Below are 24,213 nucleotides of genomic sequence, written 5' to 3'. Positions count from 1 at the left end.
GGAAAGAAACCAGATAACTGTGTGTTTCAGATTGGGTAGCAGCAGTGACTAGAATAATCTTTCAGGTAGTTTGGTTATAAAGAAAAGGTAAATGTATGGGCAGTTGCTTAGAACAGAGGATAGGAATTAATGGAGGGTTTTATTATGAATTTTGATTTCTTTCTTTCTTAGGAACAGAGTATATTTATATCTGAAGGAAAAAAGAATAGTCATTGTTGCAAAAGAGGTTAAAATAATGGTAAGAGAACCAAAATACTTGAAGAAGCTAGAAGGATATCCAGAGCATGGTGTCTTCCATGGAGAAGACAGATACTTACATAAAAAATTTATAGCACAAACTGATATAATTCCTGATGATAGAATTTAAGTGCCACGTGTTAGATGAATAAAAAGAGAAGGCTGGTAGCTCCAGAGGAGTTGAGAAAATTTTGATAGTGTGATGTCAAATGCTAAACTCAGTTGGGTATCCTTCATTTAGTTTTCTACTTTGAAAATCAGTGCATCATTTAGAAGTGTGTAACATAAGCCTTCAGTTCATTACTGCTGATGAGAATCTTTAGTTGTGTATAAGATTTCCCTGGCTCAGTCTGATAGATGACCTTCACTGTCTTCAGGCATTTAATCCATCTTTGTTTCTATGCCAGCTCCATAAAACCATCAGTGGTACCTTTTCTCTTGGAAAGCACAGCCATGCAATAATTTCTTTTGCAGATTACAAAAAAGCTTTACTATTAGTAAGTTTTCCTTCTCATTATTACTTTTTTTTTAATATAAATTTATTTATTTATTTACTTTTGGCTGCGTTTGGTCTTCGCTGTTGCACATAGGCTTTCTCTAGTTGCGGCGAGTGGGGGCCACTCTTAGTTGCGGTGCGTGGGCTTCTCATTGTGGTGGCTTCTCTTGTTGCGGAGCTCCAGCTCTAGGTGTGCTGGCTTCAGTAGTTGTGGCACACGGGCTCAGTAGTTGTGGCTCGTGGGCTTAGTTGCTCCACTGCATGTGGGATCTTCCTGGACCAGGGCTCGAACCCATGTCCCCTGCATTGGCAGGAGGATTCTTAACCACTGCGCCACCAGGGAAGTCCCTCATTATTACTTCATATTCTTCCTCAAAACTTCCCCAGAATCATGAAATAATTACATTTTGTTTTTACAAAGTTCATGTTGCAGATAATCTATCTGTAGATAATTTTGAGTCTGTCTTGATTATTGTTCTCTTCTGTGCAATAAAGGACAACACAGTAAGAATATGAGGTTGTAATAGTAAATGGGCAAACATAGATGTGAAGTGATCGTATAGGCAAAGTGTTAGTGTTTAACTTTTTAAACAGAAGGACTGAATTCTATGAATATTACTAGAACATATATTATCTTGAGTGTGAGAAAAATCTCATTCTGGTTTTCCATTCATCTCCTAAACTTTTACTCTATAGAGGCTTTTTAATGCCTTAACATACACAATTCTATGAATTAATTGTCCAGTTGGCTCTTTGAGGTTAGGGAAGTGCTTTTATGTTTGTTCATGAAGTCCAATATGATTCATTGCTTTAGGCATAACAGTGCTTTCCATATATTTATCTTTATTCCCAGTGTACAGGTCAAAATAATCACCATTGACTTGACTTATTTTTTTGTCTAAGAAATACACTTCTCATCTTCCCAGTCTAAACATTTGGTGGTAAACACTCTCCAAATCCAAGTGAGTTAGTATGTTTCATGAGGAACTCTGATATTCTAATGTGTTAAGCATTGAGAGATACCCGTTTCTGCTCTCGTGAGCACACAGATGTGCCCAGCTATTGATATATACTGTTAATATTGACATACATTTAAAATTATTTTGAGTAAAAATCTACAAGCTGGTTATCTACTCAGATTGATGCATAGCATTAGAATACTTTGGTTGAAAGAGTAAAGTTCAACAGAGGTGTAGAGGAAGAGTAAATGAAAGAAATATGGACTAATAAAAATATAGAATTCTAGAATTTTTAGAGCGGAAAGAGATCTCAGCAGTTATCAGATAAGCCTTGGGATAACTGAGTGTATATGACTTAGAAAAGGGAGCACACTTATTCTCTATATTCCTGAAAGAGTAGAATGAAAATCTCATATAGAAACTCCTTGGGATAAGTTTGGAGTTCATTATAAAGAAGAACCTTCTAGGGACTTCCCTGGCAGTCCAGTGGTTAAGACTCCATGCTTCCACTGCAGGGGGCACGGGTTTGATCCCTGGTCAGGGAACGAAGATCCCGCATGCTGCAGGGTTCAGCCAAAATAAGGAAAAAAGAAAAACCTTCTAGTGGTCAGAGCTATTTGGAAGTGGGAGTAGACATCCCCAAGTGAGATATTCAGGTCGGGAGCTGAGCATTGGATGTGTAGTTGGACCCAGTGACATTTGTGAGATCTTCCAATCCTTGAATTCTTACCTAAACCAATGACCAACGTTTCTCTTTTCTTTTAACTTTTTAAAACTGCGGTATATACAGTAAAGTGTACAAATCTTAAATGTACAAGTCAATGAATGTTTATGTATATATGCACCTGAGAATATTTCCAGCACTTCAGGAGGCTCTAGTCAGTACCCTCTCTCCCCCTATTATAGATAATCACTATTCTGATTTCTGCCACCAAAAAATAGTTTTACCTATACTTAAACATCACATAAATAGATTCACAGAATATTTACTGTTGTGGGTCTGGCTTCTTTTGCTCATCGTTGTGTCTATGAGGTTCATCCATGCTACATGTAGCAGTAGTTCAATCTCTGTAATATTCCACTAATGTCATTGTGGGAATGTCTCATAATATAGCCATGCCACTGTTGATGGACATGTGGATTGGTTCCACTTTGAGACTGTAAATAACTGTGCTACAATCTTTACATGTCTTTTGGTAGACACCTGCACTCATATCTCTAGGATATGTTACTAGGAATGGATTGCTGTTTCATAGGGTAGGTTTAGGTTTATTTTAGTAGTTACTGCCAAGCAATTTTCCAAAGTGACTGTGCACATTAGATTCCCACTAACAACATAATGAGAATTTCAGTTCCTGCTCATCCCTGCCAACACTGTGTATTGTCAGTCTTTTTTATTTTAGCCATTGAATATGTTGTAGTATTTCTTTTTTGATGGTTATTGATCATTTGGATAGTCTCTCTTAGGAAGTGCTTATTTTATTTTTAGCCTTATTTTAAATTGGCTCATTTATCTTTATCTTGCTGATTTTTAGGAATTCTGTACATATTCTGAATATGAGTCTTTAGGGAATTATATGTATTACAAATATAATTTCCCAGTCTATGCCTTACTTTTTCACTCTTTTAACATGGTCTTTGATGAACAGATGTTCTTAATTTTAGTTAAGTGCAATTTATCATTTTTCTCTTTTGTGGTTAGTGCTTTTTGTTTCCTCTTCAAGAAGTCTTTGTCTAGCCCAAGGTCATGAAAACATTTAGACCAATAATTCTTTTTTTTTTTTTTTTTTTTTAATTTTTTGGCCTTACCATGCGGCATGTGGGGATCTTAGTTCCCTGACCAGGGATCAAACCCATGCCCCCTGCAGCGGAAACAGGGAGTCTTAACCACTGGATGGCCAGAGAAGTCCCCCAGAGCAATCATTCTTGAATTACAATACTAAATTAGATAATGGTAAACTTTCATTTGTTCATACACCAAAAAAAGAAATAAATGTATAGAACTGTACTATTTTCTCCCATATTTTAATTCTTAAGCTTTTGGCATTAGCTGTGAATAAGTAGATAATTATGATACTAAATCTGAAATTTACTGTCAGGATACTTGTTTACTGCTATGTTAACAAAACCACTACAAAATCTCAGTGGCTTTTTTTCTCACTCATGCTGCTTGTACAAAGTGGGTTAACAGGGGGGCTATGCTGTTTTTGTTCACTTAGGCAAACATGTTGATGTAAACTCCATTATAATATATACTTTCATGAGCACTGTAATAGGGGAAGGGAAACATGGAAAATTGCTTTTGGACTCTTAAACTTTCTGCCTAGAAGTATCATGTGCCACTATGAGTTGACCCTGTGAGTTCCATCAACCTTGCCTAATTTCAGAGGTTGTGAGGAAGTGTAATCTTACACTTCCTGAAAGGAGAGCTAAAATATTTGTGAATAGCCATAATAATGACTGTCATAGTTAACTTGGGCAAGTTACTTAATGTCTCTCTATGGGTCGGTTTGTTCACTATAAAATAGAGGCTAATGATAGTATCTATCTCATGTGGTAGTTGTGAGGATTAAATGGGGTAATACATGTAAACCCTTAGAATACTGCCTGATACTTAGTAAACACTCAATATGTGTGTGCTAATATTACTTCTATCATTGTTACTAGGCTCTTACTTGTGATGGACACCATACTACCTGCTTTACATGGATTGATTGATTATTCAAATAACTCCCATAGTATCTACTATTACTATCATTTACAGATGAGAAAACTTAGCTTCAGAGATATTAACTAACCTGCTCACGTTCCACAACTAAAAAATAAAAGGTGGGATTTGAATTCAGGCAGTCTGATTTCAGAGCCTGCAATATTAACCATGACTCCCTCCTAGATAGCAAATAAATATTAACAGAAGAATTCAGAAATGCATCCTGTGCTTAGAGAACTCTGTGTCTGTGTATGTACAGTTCATGGTTATGAGTTCATAGGGAACTTTTAATATATTTCTATTTTCTGCTAGTTTGTAAAGTTGTTTCTAGTTCATATCATTTAATTAACAGTACTATTTCATGGTGTTCTGTCATGGTCTTACATCTAAACAAATTTAGAACTGATCTTGTCCTTCATTAACAGATGAAGAAACTTAGGCCAGAATGGTTTCGTGATCCCAGAAGACATAGCTAGTTGGTGTCATGCCTGAACTCAGACTCAGACTTCCTGACTTCAGCTCAGAAGTAACTTCCTACTGCCTCGGGTTACCTCCCTGTAGTTTACATGGCACATAATCCTTTATCAAAAATTTGAAATGCTTTGGTTCTTCCTCCCCCCAAATTTGAGTGAGTTTGTTGTAGAAAACTGCAATTGTTCTTCTTCCTCATAGCTCACATTGGTACATCTTGATTTTAAGTTACTAATTTTGTCTTTTAAATATTCTAATGTTACTAAACACAAAGAGTCAAATTAGATATTTGGAGAGACTTTGTAATAAGAATAAATACCTCCAGAGAAAATGCTTCCGTGGGAAAACATTGTAATGATGAGCTTTTTCACGTAAGCCAGATTTGGAGTCAAATTTCTGAAGGAAAAGTGATGACAGTGGAATTAGAGATGGATTAAGTATACTATATTTGAGGTATATCTCAAGATATATTAGCAAGAAGTAAAATGACTATTTACTCATAAACAGCTTGTTACTTTTCCTACCAGTGCCATGAGAATGTACAGTTATCAACCTCAGATATGTCGTAGTTTTCAGAATTAAACCTTTTAAGGAAATGCCAAACCATATTAATTTCATGGTCATGGTCTGTTTTCCCATAATTAAATGGGATTTTTGTATGATATTTGCAGTGTATTGTCATGTAATTTTATCTGGAAGGTTAACAGGATATAAATTGAGTTAACCTGTAGTTCTAGCCAATAATAACAATTACTCATTCTATTGCTGTATGGTAGAGAAGTAGGAAGGAAGTCACGGCACTTCTTTTTCTCTCAGTATCGAAAGTTGTCAGGTATCTGTCAGGAAGATGAACCTAACCTGTGCCACATGGTAATGCATTCATAGGGAAATATATTGTTGTCTTGAGAGTACATTATCCTTTTCCTGCTCTCCTATAGTTTCAAACATTTATTTTTGCATTAGAATAAACACTGTTTTATAAAATTGAATGCAGAATTTAAATGAATTTTTTAATATAAAACACAAAGTTTATAAACTGTGCTGTCATACTCTTCCTGCTAGACATGTTTACTCTTCTCTGTCCTGAAGGGCTCATTCTGATTTGAGAGAGCGAGACAATGAATTTGTCACTAGAAATTATCTCTAAGGCTCCTTTCAGCAATAAGGTAGTATATTTTCTGGAGAGGAAAATGGGAAGAGTCTGGTCAAAGGGAATTTTAGTTCTATGTGTAGTAAAAAGTTTTAAAAAGAAAGTGTATTCATAAAAAGAAAGTATTGCATGTGAAATTAAAATTGAAGTTTAAAAGGTCTGTGATTTTTTATGGTACTTTCCTCTTTCTTTAAAGTAACACAACCATATTACTGAATGTTAGGGAGTAAAAACAAAGATTGGAAAGTAATTACTCATAATTTCATCATCCTAAAACATTACTACTTTGAGCATTTGGGTGTGTTTCCTTCCAATCTTATGTATCCGTTCTTTTGATATAACTATAATATGTGTAATATACTTTTTTTTTTATACAGCAGGTTCTTATTAATTATTCATTTTATACATATTAGTGTATATATGTCAATCCCAATTCATCACACCACCCCACCACCACCACTTTCGCCCCTTGGTGTCCATACATTTCTTCTCTACATCTGTGTCTCTATTTCTGCCCTGCAAACCGGTTCACGTGTACCATTTTCCTAGGTTCCACATATATGCATTAATATATTTGTTTTTCTCTTTCTGACTTCACTCTGTATTACAGTCTCTAGATCCATCCATGTCTCTACAAATGACCCGATTTCGTTCCTTTTTATGGCTGAGTCATATTCCATTGTATATATGTACCACATCTTCTTTATCCATTTGTCTGTTGATGGGCATTTAGGTTGCTTCCATGACCTGGCTGTGGTAAATAGTGCTGCAATGAACATTGGGGTGCATGTGCCTTTTTTTTTTAATTTAATTTTATTTATTTTTTTATAGAGCACGTTCTTATTAGTTATCCATTTTATACATATTAGTGTATATATGTCAATCCCAATCTCCCAATTCATCACACCACCACCACCACCCCCGCCACTTTCCCCCTTTGGTGTCCATACGTTTGTTCTCTGCATCTGTGTCGCAATTTCTGCCCTGCAAACCGGTTCATCTGTACCATTTTCCTAGGTTCCACATATATGCATTAATATATGATCTTTGATTTTCTCTTTCTGACTTACTTCACTCTGTATGACAGTCTCTAGATCTATCCACATCTCTACAAATGACCCGATTTCATTCCTTTTTATGGCTGAGTCATATTCCATTGTATATATGTACCACATCTTCTTTATCTATTCATTTGTTGATGGGCATTTAGGTTGCTTCCATGTCCTGGCTGTGGTAAATAGTGCTGCAGTGAACATTGGGGTGCATGTGTCTTTTTGAATTACGGTTTTCTCAGGGTGTACGCCCAGTAATGGGATTGCTGGGTCATATGGTAATTCTATTTTTAGTTTTTTAAGGAACCTCCATACTGTTCTCCATAGTGGCTGTATCAATTTACATTCCCACCAACAGTGCAAGAGGGTTCCCTTTTCTCCACACCCTCTCCAGCATTTGTTGTTTGTAGATTTTCTGATGATTCCCATTCTAACTGGTGTGAGGTGATACCTCGTTGTAGCTTTCATTTGCATTTCTCTAATAATTAGTGATGTTGAGCAGTTTTTCACGTGCTTCTTGGCCATCTGTATGTCTTCTTTGGAGAAATGTCTATTTAGGTCTTCTGCCCATTTTTGGATTGGGTTGTTTGTGTTTTTAATATTGAGCTGCATGAGCTGTTTATATATTTTGGAGATTAATCCTTTGTCTGTTGATTCGTTTGCAAATATTTTCTCCCATTCTGAGGGTTGTCTTTTCGTCTTGTTTGTAGTTTGCTTTTCAAAGGCTTTTAAGTTTCATTAGGTCCCATTTGTTTATTTTTGTTTTTATTTCCATTACTCTAGGAGGTGGATCAAAAAAGATCTTGCTGTGATTTATGTCTAAGAGTGTTCTTCCTATGTTTTCCTCTAAGAGTTTTATAGTGTCCGGTCTTACATTTAGGTCTTTAATCCATTTTGAGTTTATTTTTGTGTATGGTGTTAGGGAGTGTTCTAATTTCATTCTTTTACATGTAGCTGTCCAGTTTTCCCAGCACCACTTATTGGAGAGACTGTCTTTTCTCCGTTGTATATCCTTGCCTCCTTTGTCATAGATTAGTTGACCATAGGTGTGTGGGTTTACCTCTGGGCTTTCTATCCTCTTCCATTCATCTATATTTCTGTTTTTGTGCCAGTACCATATTGTCTTGATGACTTTAGCTTTGTAGTATACTCTGAAGTCAGGGAGTCTGATTCCTCCAGCTCTGCTTTTTTCCCTCAAGACTGCTTTGACTATTCAGGGTCTTCTGTGTCTCCATACGAATTTTAAGATTTTTTGTTCTAGTTCTGTAAAAAATGCCATTGGTAATTTGATAGGGATTGCATTGATTCTGTAGATTGCTTTGGGTAGTATAGTCATTTTCACAATGTTGATTCTTCCAATCCAAGAACATGGTATATCTCTCCATCTGTTTGTTTCATCTTTAATTTCTTTCATCAGTGTCTTATAGTTTTCTGCATATAGGTCTTTTGTCTCCCTAGGTAAATTTATTCCTAGGTGTTTTATTCTTTTTGTTACAATGGTAAATGGCAGTGTTTCCTTAATTTCTCTTTCAGATTTTTCATCATTAGTGTATAGGAATGCAAGAGACTTCTGCACATGGATTTTGTATCCTGCAACTTTACCGAATTCATTGATTAGCTCTAGTAGTTTTCTGGTGGCATCTTTAGGATTCTCTATGTATAGTATCATGTCATCTGCAAACAGTGACAGTTTTACTTCTTCTTTTCCAATTTGTAGTCCTTTTATTTCTTTTTCTTCTCTGCCGTGGCTAGGACTTCCAAAGCTATGTTGAATAATAGTGGTGAGAGTGGACATCCTTGTCTTCTTCCTGATCTTAGAAGAAATGCTTTCAGTTTTTCACCATTGAGAATGATGTTTGCTGTGGGTTTGTCATATATGGCCCCTATTATGTTGAGGTAGGTTCCCCCTATGCCCAGTTTCTGGAGAGTTTTTTTGTTTTGTTTTGTTTTGTTTTGTTTTGTTTTTTCGGTACGCGGGCCTCTCAGCGTTGTGGCCTCTCCCGTTGCGGAGCACAGGCTCCGGACGCGCAGGCTCAGCGGCCATGGCTTACGGGCCTAACCACTGCGCGGCACGTGGGATCCTCCCGGACCTGGGCACGAACCCGTGTCCCCTGCATCGGCAGGCAGACTCTCAACCACTGCGCCACCAGGGAAGCCCTGGAGAGTTTTTATCATAAATCATTGTTGAATTTTGTCAAAAGCTTTTTCTGCATCTATTGAAATGATCATATGGTTTTTATTCTTCAATTTGTTAATATGGTGTATCACAATATGTGTAATATACTTTCTCATAAATATTTCATTGAAAACTTTGTATCATAATTAGCAAAAATAGCTTTTACATTATTTTATTGTTTGCAGATAATATAAAGAAATATTTATTTGCTCCTCACAATATCTTTTTGAGTTAAGTAGAGAAGGTATTATTAGCACCATTTTACATATCAGGGTATTGAAAGCAGAAGTCACATAATGCCTCTACTTGGTCCTGTATTGAATTTCTGTTCTCCACAGTACTTTCTACCACACATGAGTGAATGCGTTTAAGGTAGAAAGAAGAGCAAAACAAATCATTCTGCAAATTCTTATTCCATGGGACATAGTCCTGCCTTACTGGACTAGGTGAGCCTTTCAACAGCAATAGGCAACTCTGGAAATACAAATTTTGTCATATTTTAGTAAACACACTCAAACACCAAGAATCCTGAGGTGATTTAGTCTGGTTACTCCTCAGTTAGTTACTGCTAATATGTGGTTGTTTTTTTACTATTGCTCTTTTTTTTTTTTTTGAATTTTATTTTATTTATTTTTTTATACAGCAGGTTCTTATTCGTTATCCATTTTATACATATTAGTGTATACGTGTCAATCCCAATCTCCCAATTCATCCCACCACCACCACCACCCCACCACCACTTTACCTCCTTGGTGTCCATACATTAGTTCTCTACATCTGTGTCTCTATTTCTGCCCGCAAACCGGTTCATCTGTACCATTTTCCTAGGTTCCACATATATGCGTTAATAAACGATATTTGTTTTTCTCTTTCTGACTTACTTCACTCTGTATGACAGTCTCTAGATCCATCCATGTCTCTACAAATGACCCAATTTCATTCCTTTTTATGGCTGAGTCATATTCCATTGTATATATGTACCACATCTTCTTTATCCATTTGTCTATTTTTAAACTTGGTTTTAAACTTGGTTTTGTTTCACCTAGAAACAACGGAAACAAAATCAGTAGCTTGTAAACCAGGAAGATAACATCTAAGCGCTCGATTGGAATTGCCGTCTGTGTATGAAGGGCGAAGCCTTTTCATACTGGGTAGGGTATTTAAAGGAAAAATGTTCCTGGGAAACTGGTCTTCTAGAGCTTTAAATGTGTCAAGTTTGAATTCTGTGGCTATTTGATTTACTTTCTGAAGTCCTGAGCATTATCAGCTTTAGGATTCAAAAGCAAAATATAGCAAAATAATTCTGAGTTTTAAGTTTTGTCTCTTTCCTTAAACTGCTCTGTTAAACTGCAACTGTGCCTATTTGTTTTGTAGGGAAAAGTGTGAATTTCAAAAGCAAAATACAGCAAAATCTGAGTTTTAAATATTCTCTTTCAGTTTAAACTGTTCTGTTAAACTGCAATTGTGCCTATTTGTTTTGTGAGAAAAACTGTGAATTTCACTTTATTATTCCATTAACTGCCTTTGACTCACTGCAGCTAACGTTTTTTTTGTTGTTTTGTTGTTGTTTTTGTCTTCAACTTTTGACTAAAGAAAACTTCCTTACTATCCAGAGCTCTCTGTTTTTTCTTTTAGGAATTCTCCCTAGGAAGAGAATTTACTTTGTATTAAATTAAATTGATTGATTAAAATAAAGTTGATTAAAATGAAGAACCTTTGGGATCTATTTCCTTTTATTACACTATAGTTTTTATAAGTGATCTCTGACTTTCCTTAAACATCATCTTTTACTTTTAGTATTCATCAGATTTGGAAGGGTAAAAGGTTTGGGAATTATTGACTGTAGCAGAAAAGAACATCCTTTCCATCTCTTCTTTGCAGTGTTGTTTCACAGCTGTAAGTTTGAGCTGAAGAAAGCAGTGTAAAACATAAGAAAATAGAGGAGCAATGTTCCTTGAACCAGTAAGGACCCTTGCCCTAGAACTGTTAACTATTAAGTTTTTGTTTGGGTCAAGATACTAGAGACCTTTGTTGCTTCTGCTTCCTCATATATAGCTTTCTCAGACTGCAGGCTTAAATAATTTTGTTTAAGAACTAGAAATGAATACCATCTGCCTTCTGAATATGAGTCTGGATTCTAAACATGTAAGTACCCTGAGCTAAGTGTTCCTTCTCAGGATTTACTCAGTTAGTAATTTCTGTTTCCTTCAGATCTCGAATGCTCTGTGAATTCACTACGGTCATTAGCAGTTATCTTAGCTGGTCACCCCATCTATATAATTCATCTGTATTTCTTCCCTGTTTTCTCATATATTTAAATAGATAAATAAGTAAGTAAGTAACTTTATACACATCAGCCACTACAGCCTTTGCAATTTTTTTTTACTGTTTGCCCTTCTGTGCCCCAATAGATTATGAACTCTAAAGGACAAGAATTTCTTCTTAATCTTAATTACCTCTGTGTCTTTGATGCCTAATACAGTGACATGTAGTAAACTGTGAAAAGCATTGCTTTATCAAAATTCATTTCCCTCTTGGTAAACATAAAATTCCTCTTTTCTGATATAACCTCCATGAGAATCACTAAGAAGTAAGTGAAAAAATATATATCATGTGGCTTCCTAAATGGAGTAGGAAGTTCCCCCCCTCACTTCTCCTCCCCTACCTCATACACACCTGCCTACCTTTTACTGTTTCGTAGTACCCTAGTGTCCCAGGAAATTGTTTGGGAAAGTACTCTACACTAAGGAAGTACTCCCAAATTTTATTGGATTACTTTAACTCTTATTTCTGGCACTAGTCCAGAAGTTTCTTACTTGGGCAGTTATCTGTTTACTAATAATAAAAGCAGTGCTTGAATAGGTTGTGTAGGAAGGGCAACTTGGGACCAACAGTCACCATGAAAAAGCCAGATATGTGGACTGTGACCTCAAAAGGCAACACCCTGCTTGTAAAGTGACAGATTTGCTTTGGCAGAGGAAAATGTTTCTTATTTTCTCTGTGTTACCACAGTGCTTTAACCTGATACAAAACACTATGTCTAGATGTTCAGGGTTATTTTCTTTTTCACAACGTATTTTGTGTCCTGATGGTAACAATTCTCCATCAAGATTCCACTGAGAAGAAAAAAATGCATGTACAGGGATCAAACTATCTCAAAAGAAATCTAAACTGTGCCCAGTTTCTTTTGATGATCTAGTACTTTTATATTTTTTAGAAAATACCTAACTCAAAAGTTTGCAAAACTTCACTTCAAAAAATCATAAACAACGATAGAAGATTTATGTTTGTTTCTAACCCTGGCATCTTCTTCCCACTTATCATTCTCGCCTGAGAACAGTGTCTCTAGACCAAGGAGAATAACAGCACACACCACTTGACACCAGGCACGATCTTAGTCACATGTAAAGGTACTCAACAAATGTTTGTTGTTCAAATATAAATTCTGCGAGCATTTGCCGTCAAAAGAGGCTGGATTATTTCCTTTATGGCCCCCCAAAAAACACTATATTTAACTACAAAAAATTGGAAGTAATATATTGTCAGTATAGCTTTATCACTAAACAGGTTATAAAACTGCAGTTAAAATATATGTAGGCCGGGCTTCCCTGGTGGTGCAGTGGTTGAGAGTCCGCCTGCCGATGCAGGGGACACGGGTTCGTGCCCCGGTCCGGGAAGATCCCACATGCCGCGGAGCGGCTGGGCCTGTGAGCCATGGCCGCTGAGCCTGCGCGTCCGGAGCCTGTGCTCCGCAACGGGAGAGGCCACAACAGTGAGAGGCCCGCGTACCCCAAAAAAATATATATATATATGCAGGCCACAGTTAGATTCTATTCCTAATTTTTTTTCTGGTTATTTTGAACTGAGAAATTGGCTTTACCTTAAAAATATATCAAGAATCTGACTACTTCTAATCACCTCCACTACTACCACTGTTGATCCAATCCACCATCAACTTTCAGATGGATTACTGCAATAGATTCCTAAGTGATCTCCTTACTTCTACCCTTGACCCTCTTCACCCTTCATTCTGTTCTCAAAACTGCAGCCATGGTGATCTTATAAAAATGGTTGATTCCATGCCTTATCTACTCAGAATGTTCTAGTGGCTTTGCATCTCAGGGTAAAGGCCAGTCTTTACTATGATTTACAAAGCCATATATGGTCTGGTCCCCTATAGCAGTCAGCATCATCTACTATTTTTGCCCCTATTTCAATCCAGCCAGATTTGCTGCTTCCTTCAATCATACCAAGTGTACACCTTGCATGTGTTCCCACTGCCTAGACCACTCTGTCCTCACACATGTGCACAGCTCTTCATTTCCTTTAGGTCTTTCCCCAAAGGTTACCTCAGTAAAGCCTTTCCTGGCCTCTATTTAAAATTCCAGAACCCTCTTCCCTTGAACTCTTCCTGGGCTCTTTTCTTGCTCTTTTTTTTTCTTTGTACTTATCACTATGTAACATTATTCATTTTACTTATTTTGTCTGTATCCCATTATACTGAGCTCAGTAAGGGTGGGGACTTTTGCCTGTTTTGATTGCTGCTATATCCCCAGTACATATAAAGTGCCTACAGTGTTAGATACCCAATAAATACTTGTTGAATGAATGAATCAGTTTCTCTATTATTTAGTTCTTAGAGTAGCCTACTACATTTTTAAAAATTAACAGTAGTCATGGTTACAGGAGCCTGGGCTCTAGATTCTAAAAATAGAGAGCCACATTTTCTGCTCACTCCATCCAACACCCAGCCAAACACACACCTCTATGCCCTTCTTAGGTACTGAAACAACCCTAAGCCTTAAACTCTAATTATCTCCCCGATCCTACCCATCCCCCAAAAAGTGTTTAATTACCACCAAATTACCTCGCCTTATCTTTTGCCCCCTCATCTCCCATATCAAAACCTACAGTTAGAGAGTTCTTAATGAACCCCAGTTAACTGCCTAGGGATTAGCCAGTGTTCTTATTTCCTCTGTAAAACATATTGATTAATGCCCACAGCCTGCTTAATGCTCTTAGCTAAATGTTCACAGCTGGTAGATCGTTCTGTAGTAAGCCGCCTTCTTTCACTTGCTCCTGTTAAATTGCATGCATATAAAAATCAGTTGTATTTATTCCTCAACTTCAGGGCTATCTTACAATAAATTGTATAATTATAATATATTAAATTAATTTTTAAATTAATAAACTTTATATTTTAGAGCAGTTTTAGGTTCACAGCAAAATTAAGCAGAAAGTACAGAGTTCCCATATACTCCATGTCCCCATATGTGTACAACCTCCCCCACTCTTTTTTTTTTTTTTTCTTTGCAGTACGCTGGCCTCTCACTGTTGCGGCCTCTCCCGTTGCGGAGCACAGGCTCCGGACAAGCAGGCTCAGCGGCCATGGCTTACGGGCCCAGCCGCTCCGCGGCATGTGGGATCTTCCCGGACCGGGGCACGAACCCGTGTCCCCTGCATCGGCAGGCGGACTCTCAACCACTGCGCCACCAGGGAAGCCCCCTTCCCCACTCTTAACATCCCCTACCAGAGTGGTACATATGTTATAGTTAATAAGCCTACATTGACACATAATCACCCAATTCCATAGTTTACATTAGGGTTCACTCTTGATGTTGTACCTTCTATGGGATTTGACAAATATATGACATATATCTATTATTCTAGTGTCATGCAGAATAGTTTCACAGCCCTAAAAATCCTCTGTGTTCTGCCTTTTCACTCCTGCGTCCCCCCAACCCCTCCCAATCATTCATCTTTTTACTGTCTCCATAGTTTTACCTTATCTGGAATATAGTGATATTGGAATCATACACTACGTAGCCTTTTCAGATTGGCTTTTTTCTCTTTGTATTATGCATTTAAGTTTTCTCCATGTTCTTTCTTGGCTTGGTAACTTCTTTTTAGCACTGAATAGTATTCCATTATCTGGGTGTACCACAGTTTCTTTATCCACCCACCTACTGAAGGATGTCTCAGTTGTGTCCAAATTTTGACATTATAAATAAAGCTGCTATAAACATCCATGTGCAGGTTTTTGTATGGACATAACTTTTTAATTCCTTTGGATAAATACCAAAGAACCCAGTTGCTGGTTAAGAGTATGAGTAGTTTTGTAAGAAACTACCAAATGGTCTTCTTTAGTGGCTGTACCATTTTGCATTCATTTCTACCAGTAATGAATAAGATCTCCTGTTGCTCCATATCCTAGCCAGTATTTGGTGTTGACAGTGTTTTGCATTTTAACAGTTCTAATAGATGTGTAGTGGTATCTCATTGTTTTAATTTTAAATTCCCAAATTAAACATCTTTTCATATGCTATTTGTCATCTGTACATATGCATTGTTGAGGAGTCTGTTCAGGTCTTTGGCCCATATTTTAATTGGGTCGTTCATTTCCTTATTGATGAGTTTTAGGAGTTCTGTGTATATTTTGGATAAATTTGTTTATCAGATGTATCTTCTGCAAATACTTTTTTCACATCTACAGCTTATCTTCTCATTCTCTTGACATTGTTTTTCACAGAGCAAAAGTTTTTCATTTTAATGAAATCCAGCTTATCAATTCTTTCACAGATTGTGCCTTTGGTGTTATATCTAAAAATTCATAATCATACCCAAAGTCATCTAGATTTTTCTCCTATATTGTCTTCTAAGAATTTTATAGTTTTAAAATCTAAATTTTAAATTTAGGTTTATGATGCGTTTTGAGTTAATATTTGTGAAGGGTGTAAGGTCTGTTTCAAGTTGTTTTTGTTTGTTTGTTTGTTTTGCATATGGATGTCCAGTTGTTCCAGCACCATTTGTTGAAAGACTATCTTTATTTCATTGTTTTGCCTTTGCTCCTTTGTCAAAGATCAGTTGACTGTATTTATATAGGTTTATTTCTAGCTAGGATCTCTATTCTGTTTCAATAATTTATTTGTCTTTTCTTTCCCAAGTACACACTGTCTTGATTATTGTAGCTTAATAGGAAGTCTTGAAGTTGGGTAGTGTCAGTCCTTCAACTTTGTAGTTATCCTTCAATATTTACTTGGCTATTCTGAGTCTTTTGCCTCTCCATATAAACTTTAGAATCAGTTTATTGATATCCACAAAATTACTTGCTGGGATTTTTATTGGGACTGAGTTGAATGTAAAGTTCAAACTGTGAAGAACTGACATCTTGACAATATTGAGTCTTCCTACCCGTGAATGCAGAATATTTTTTTCATTTATTTTGTCCTTCTTTGATATCTTTCATCTGAGTTTTGTAGTTTTCCTCATAGAGATCTTGTAAAATATTGTTAGATTTATACCTAAGTATTTCATTTGTTGGGGGGGGTGCTAATATAAATGGTAATGTGTTTTTAATTTCAAATTTCACTTGTTCATTGCTAGTATATAGAAAAGCAATTAAATTTTATATACAGTTGAACAACATGGGTGTTAGTGGTGCTGACCCTCTGCACAGGAGAAGACTAAGCCACATGCTACCAAAATATCCAATGGGTCAATGAAGAAATCAAAGAGGAAATTAGAAAATACCTTGAGACAAATGAAAATAGAAATACAACTTTCTAAAATCTATGAGATGCAACAAAAGCATTTCTAAGCATTAAATTTATAGCAATTCAAGGCCTACCTCAAGAAACAAGAAAAATCTCAACAAACAACCTAACTTTCCACCTAAAGGAATTAGAAAAAGAAGAACAAAGCCCAAAGTCAGCAGAAGGAAGGAAACAAAAAAGATCATAGTGAAAATACCAAAATAACAAAACGAAACAGAAAACAATAGAAAAGATCAATGAAACTAAGATCTGGCTTTTTGAAAAGATAGACAAAACTGATAAACCTTTAGCCAGACTCATTAAGCAAAACAGAAAGTGGGCCCAAATAAACAAAATTAGAAATGAAAGAGGAGAAGTTACAACTGATATTACAGAAATAAAAACAACCCTAGGAGAATACTATGAACAGCTATACAGTGACAAATTGGACAACCTCAAAGAAATGGATAAATTCATACAAACATACACTCTTCCAAGACTGAATCAGGAAGAGGTAGAAAATCTGAACAGACCGATCACTAGTATTGAAATTGAATCAGTAATTAAAAACTCCCAACAATTAGAAGTCCAGGACCAGATGGCTTCACAAAGGAAGTCTACAAAACATTTAAAGAAGAGTTAATGTCTATCCAAACTATTCCAAAAAATTGAAGGGGAGGGAACACTCCCTAACTCATTCTACAAGGCCAGCATTACCCTGATACCCAAACCAGAGACACTATAAAAAAAGAAAAATACAGGCCAGTATCCCTGATGAACATAGATGGAAAAATCCTCAACAAAATACTAGCAGACTGAATCAACAATATGTAAAAAGGTTTATACATCATGATCAAGTGAGATTTATTCCAGGGATGCAGGGATGGTTCACTATTCACAAATCAATCAATATGTTACACCATATTAACAAAATGGAAGATAATCATGATCAGCTTAAAGATGCAGTAAAGGCATTTGACAAAATTCATGAAAGTGGGTATAGAGGGAACATACCTTAACATAATAAAGGCCACTTATGACAAACCCACAGCTAGTATCACACTCAGTGTTGAAATGTTGAAAGCTTTTCCTCTAAGATCAGGAACAAGACAAGGATGTGCACTCTCACCATTTCTATTTAATTTATATTGGAAGTCCTAGCCACAGAAATCAGACAAGAAAAAGAAAGGGCATCCAAATTGGAAAGGAAGAAGTAAAACTGTCACTATTTGCAGATGACATGAGTCTATATATAGAAAACCCTAATAACCCCACCAAAAAAAATATTAGAACTAATAAATTAATTCAGTCAAGTGCAGGGTATGATATTAATATACAGAAATCTGTTGCATTTCTTTACATTAATAATGAACTTCAGAAAGAGAAATCAAGAAAACAATACCATTTACAATTGCATCAAAAAGAATAAAATACCTAGGAATAAATTTAACCAAGGAGGTGAAAGACCTGTATTCCAAAAACTGTAAAACATTCATGAAGGAAACTGAAGATGATACAAATAAATGGAAAGATATTCCATGTTCATGGATTGGAAGGATTAATATTATTAAAATGACCATACTGCCCAAAGCAGTCTACAGATTTAATACAATTCCTATCAAAATACCCATGACATTTGTAACAGAACTAGAACAAATAATCCTAAAACTTATATGGAACCACAGAAGACCCTGAACAGCCAAAGCAGTCTTGAGAAAGAAGAACAAAGCTGGAGGTATCATGCTGCCTGACTTCAGACTATACTACAAAGCTACAGTAATCAAAACAATATGGTACTGGCACAAACACAGACACATAGATCAATGGAACAGAATAGAGAGCCCAGAAATAAACCCACACAAATATGGTAAATTAATCTGTGACAAAGGAGACAAGAATATACAATGAGGAAAAGACAGGCTCTTCAATAAGTGGTTTGGGGAAACTGGACAGCTATATGTAAAAGAATGAAATTAGAACATTTTTTCACACCATATGCAATAATAAACTCAAATGGATTAAAGACCTAAATGTAAGACGTCAAACTATAAAACTCCTAGAAGAAAATGTAGACAGTGGGCTCTTTGACATTGGTCTTACTGATTTTTTTTTTTTTGGATCTTTCTCCTCAGGCAAGGGAGACAAAACCAAAAATAAACAGATGGGACCTAATCAAACTTAAAAACTTTTGTGTGGGAAAGAAAACCATCCACAAAATGAAAAGGGAGCCTACTGAATGGGAGAAGATATCTGCAAATGATATGTTTGTTAAGGGGTTAATATCCAAAATATATAAAGAACTCATACAACTCAATATCAAAAAAAAAAAAAAAAGCCCAATTTAGAAATGAGCAGAGAACCTAAATAAGGATTTTTCCAAAGAAGACACACAGATGGCCAACAGACTCATGAAAAGATGCTTAATATCACTAATCATCAGGGTAATGCAAATCAAAACCACAGTGAGATATCATCTCACACCTGTCAGAATGGCTATCGTCAAAAAGACGAGAAATAATAAATGTTGACAAGGATGTGGAGAAAAGAGAACCCTAGCACTTTGTTGGTAGGAATGTAAATTGGAATAGTCACTATGGAAAACAGTATGGAGTTTTCTCAAAAATTAAAAGCAGAACTACCATAAAATCCAGGAGTTCCACTCCTGGGTATTTATTTGAAGAAAACAAAAACACTAATTTGAAAAGATATATGCACCCCAACATTCATAGCAGCGTTATTTATAATAGCCAAGCATCCTAAGTGTCCATCAACAAATGAATGGATAAAGAAGATGTGCTATATATATACAATGGAATATTACTCAGTCTTTAAAAAAAATGGAATTTTGCCACTTGCAACAACATGGATGGACCTAGAGGGTATTACGCTTAGTGAAATAAGTGAGACAGAGAAAGACAAATACTATATGTTTTCACTTATATGTAGAATTTTTTTAATGAAACAAATGAGTATAACAAAACAGAAACAGACTTACAGATACAGGTAACAAACTAGTGGTTGCCAGAGGGAAGAATGGGTGGGAAAGACTAAAATAGGTGAAGGGAATTAAGAGGTACAAACTACTAGGTCTAAAATAAATAAATTACAAGGATGTACTGTATACCACAGGGAGTATAGCCAATATTTTATAATAACTTTTTATGGAGTATAATCTGGAAAAATATTAATCACTATATTATACACTTGAAACTAATATTGTAAGCCAACTGTATTTCAATTTTTTTAAAGTTAAGAAATAAAAAACATGCTGTATCTTACTGTGGTTCTAATCCTTGTTCAGTCTCTTCAAATCGTTTTTTGGCTTTTAGTATGCCTTGTAAATTTTTGTTGAAAGGTAGAAATGATGTCCTGGGTGAAAGGAACTGTGGTATATAGGCCTTTAGTGAGGTAGTGGTAAGGTGTGAGGGGAGGAGAAGCATTCTGTAGTACTATGATTAGATCACAGTCTTTTGGTGAGCCTGTGCCCCCTGGACTATAAACTTTACCGGTGCTTCTTAGTTTTTTCCCCCTTTCAGTGGGACAGGATGGCTGAAGTGGGCTGGAGTTCTGTATTTCCCTTAGCCCATGTGGAAAGCTGGAGGAGGGTAGAATTGGTATTTCTTTAGCACTCCTAAAAAGTGTGGTAAGGGTATGGGGAATTTGGAAATCTCATACATTGCTAGTGGGAATGTAAAATGGTGCAGGTGCTTTGGAAACAGTTTGGCAGTTCCTTAAAATGTTAAACATGGAGTTATCATATGACCCAGCAATTCCATTTCTAGGTATAGGCCTAAGAAAATTGAAAACATGTCCACACAAAAACTGTACACAAAGCAGCATTATTCACTATAGACAAAAAATACAAACAACCCAAGTCTATCAGTCTTTGAATGGATAAACAAAATGTGGTATTATTTATCCATGAAAAGATATGAAATACTGATACATGCTAAAATGTGATGAACCTTGAAAACTTTATGCTAAGTGAATGAAGCCAGACACAAAAGGTCAGAGAATATGATTAAATTTATATGAAATGTTAAGAATATGTATATCTATAAAGACAGAAGGCAGATTAGTGGTTACCTGGGCCTAGGGGGAGGGGGGAATGGGCAGTGACTGCTAATGGGTACCGAGTTTCTTTTAGGGATGATGAAAATGTTGTAAAATCAATTATGGTGTTGGTAGGAATATGTGAAAGTCACCCTGTAAATATATGAAAGCCACTGAACTGTATAACTTAAATTAGGAATAAATTTTATGGTACATAAATTATATATTTTTAAAATAAAACTACTTAGGATGGTTTTGGTGTGAGTCAGGGATGAGAAGTTTGAAGAGATGAGCCTGAATATTCAGGAGGGTTTGAGTGAGTTAGGTTTGATTTGATTGGAAAATTTTGACAGAGCTAATGTGGCAGTTGATAACCTAAGAACATGTAAAATGACTGCTGAGAGCATTGTGGGCCCAGCTATAGTTGATACCATAAATTTATAGTAGCACCCTTTATTTTGTGATTTTTCTCCAACACCATGTTGAGCTAAAACTCAGAGTTGATCTACATCCAGGGTATAGAAGAACAACATGGCAAAGGAATTGAGAGTGTTGGCAAAAAAATATTTGAAATGCAGCCACAGAATCTAAGCTAGACAGAGAAGGGAAAATCAAGAGTCGACAAATAGAGGTTTGTGTTGTAGTAGAACCGAAATGATAGGAGGTAACGATCAGAGATTGGTATAGCGAATTAACATGACTTCTAAAGGAACTGGAAATTTTGCATAAAGGTTGTAGTATGGAAAAATGAGGGCAGAATCCTACCTCTCAACTCTGAGGTGTACTGTTGGGGATGGTGTGGTAGGGAAGGAATATGGTACATCTCCATGAGAGGGCTTAATGAAGTGGGATTAACATATGTAAAGTGGGGAAAGGGTACCTGAAAAGAGCCAACCCCCAGAAAACAGAAGTATAAATTATACTTTCAGCACTGTCCAACACATTTGGAATAATATAGTCTCATTGGTGAGATCATCCCTTTTGTTGGGAAAGGTTACTAGAACAATCTTAGTTGAGGAAGATTTCTTTTTTTTTTTTTTTTTTTTTTGCGGTATGCGGGCCTCTCACTGCTGTGGCCTCTCCCATTGCAGAGCACAGGCTCCGGACACGCAGGCTCAGTGGCCATGGCTCACGGGCCCAGCCGCTCCGCGGCATGTGGGATCTTCCCGGACGGGGACACGAACTCGAGTTCCCTGCATCGGCAGGCAGACCCTCAACCACTGCGCCACCAGGGAAGCCCGAGGAAGATTTCTTAAGCTACACCTGAGTGCCTTTATTCTGGCCCCAAAAAATGTTCTGATTATGATTAGTGGCTTAATATAATTTTTATTACAATTTTTATAATTGTTATTAAAATATCTTAAATTGTCACTCTGTTTTTTACATCAGTGTTTTCAGTGAGCGATTAGTGTTAGAGGGGATTTTTGAGTTTCCAAAGTTACAGTCCAGACCTTGGCTCAAAGTGTAAGCCCCAAGGTAATACCACTTACCTCCAGGTGGAGGCCTTCACTGGGTGGATCCCTTCTGCAAGAAAACATCTGCAGGATATACCTGTTTCTGTAAACTGCAGTGGAAAACCAAACTTGTATATTGCCTTGCCTTTGTACATATATCTCTTCTTTCCCCTTCCAGAGCAGCATTCATTACATTTCTTAAGTGCTTTGCATAGAATTTCAGAGTTTAGTGTGACCTCTGTACTGGGACATTATCAGGCACAGATGCTACACTGAAGGGCTTTTGGCAGTCAGTGGCTTGGTAGCTGTGATTCAGTTTGAATCACCCCCTCATGAACCATAGGAAAGCAGATTCTTGCAGGATCCCAGCCAATTCTTGCGAATCATTTTATTTTCCCAACTAGTTTAGAGGCCTTTGAGTTTCACTGGACTTTTTCCTCATTTCCTTCTTTTGTTGATTTTGGCCCCTTAACCTTCCACCCACTTTATTACTCATTTCTTAGGGACCTGACTACTCAGTAACACTAGAGAAAATATATCTGAAGCCATATGGATTGAGTAAAACACACTTAAGAGGAAAAAACAACAACAACAAGAAATGTGTTCTCTGAACTTCCTTTGTTTATATGATCTATTTATATGTTGTTAAGGTTGTGTTGTCCAGCTGCCTCCCCATATTTCAAAAATGACTAAAGATATCTGGGAAACACTCTAAGAGGATCATGTTGGTATAGTGAATGAAAAGATAGTTCATTTGTCCCCCACCAGGTAATATATCTTCTTTTGAGGTGGGATGATGCCAAGAGCTTCCAATGCTGAATCTTGAGGCTCTCGAAAAGTCCTTTACTTCTAAGGTGACTTTTAGAAAGAAGCCAATTAAATGAGTCCTTTTAAGGTTTGTGGATATATACCTGACTATTTGAATGTTTGCTTGTGGTTTATAACTAGATTATATGGCATCTAATTGATTAATTTTCTTTTGATAAAATGAATATTGGTATAAGGTGACGTTAGCAGCCCTTAAAGCCTGGGCTCTAATCTGGTCTGTGCATAATGTGAAGTAAAACATAAGTGCACTTGTGTCAAGATTATCCTAGAAAACATCTAGAATGGAATTTTGCAGTATTTGTTAGAGCCCCTTGTAACCCCCCCTTTCTTGAAGGAATTGAAAAGTTAGCAAGTATCCCTGCATGTGGAATAAACTCCGTACTCTGTGGTTGAGTGGGAAGTTCCTCTCTGCCTTCCATGCTCTCCCACTCTAATGGGTGGTGAATATACAAAGATGCATTTTTTCAGAGTAAGCTATTTATGGAATTTGGTCTGCTAAGTAACAAAGAAGTGAAAACAAGAAAATAAGTAAGAATAAGAAATAAATCATCACTGTTATCCTTTTGTAAGTAAATTATTATATTGAACATTTTAGAATATGGCATCATTGTCATCTGCATTTTCTTCATATTTCCATCTCAGCCGGATGAATCCTAGCTCTGCTTGGGCTGCTGTGCTTTTCTTTTAATTGCTATTTCACTAGGTCTCCTTAGCAGCAGCACCTGAAATAACTGCTGAGGGAGCTCCTGAGTGAATTTTCATAATCTGTTCCTCAATTCTCCCAGGTGATTGAGGCCCTTTTTTTCTTGAGTGGTTTGCAGTTCCACTTAAGTGGCTGATGTTTAGGGTCACTATTGAATGTTTTGTTTGAATATCATTTTCATGGTGAATGGAAGGCTTCTGCTTTTAGCTATATGGGGTGAAGCCCCTGGTAGTAAGCCTTGAAAGGGAAAAATCTTTCTTTGTAGCGATATGCTAAATGAAATTACTCTCTTTGTCACTTTGTCCTTTTATCCTTTCATTCTGATAACCTCAGGTTCTTCTGATTTATTTGCTTTCTTCAATTAGGCTTAGTTATTTCCTGTGCCCAGGTGC

The 24,213-nt window shown here is 36.5% G+C and overlaps 1 protein-coding gene across 1 annotated transcript in view; it reads left to right on the top strand.

The window, feature by feature from the left end:
- HMG20A (high mobility group 20A) overlaps nucleotides 1-24,213 on the top strand; it is a 63,566-nt gene that overhangs the window by 18,100 nt on the left and 21,253 nt on the right. The gene's annotated exons all lie outside the window — the stretch shown is intronic.

The sequence above is a fragment of the Monodon monoceros genome, unplaced genomic scaffold (genome assembly GCF_005190385.1).
Source record: "Monodon monoceros isolate NGI ecotype Baffin Bay Population unplaced genomic scaffold, NGI_Narwhal_1 Super_Scaffold_21, whole genome shotgun sequence".
NCBI classification, from domain to species: domain Eukaryota; kingdom Metazoa; phylum Chordata; class Mammalia; order Artiodactyla; family Monodontidae; genus Monodon; species Monodon monoceros.
Note: the sequence above shows the minus strand (reverse complement) of the source record. Positions and strands in the feature narration are given on the sequence as shown.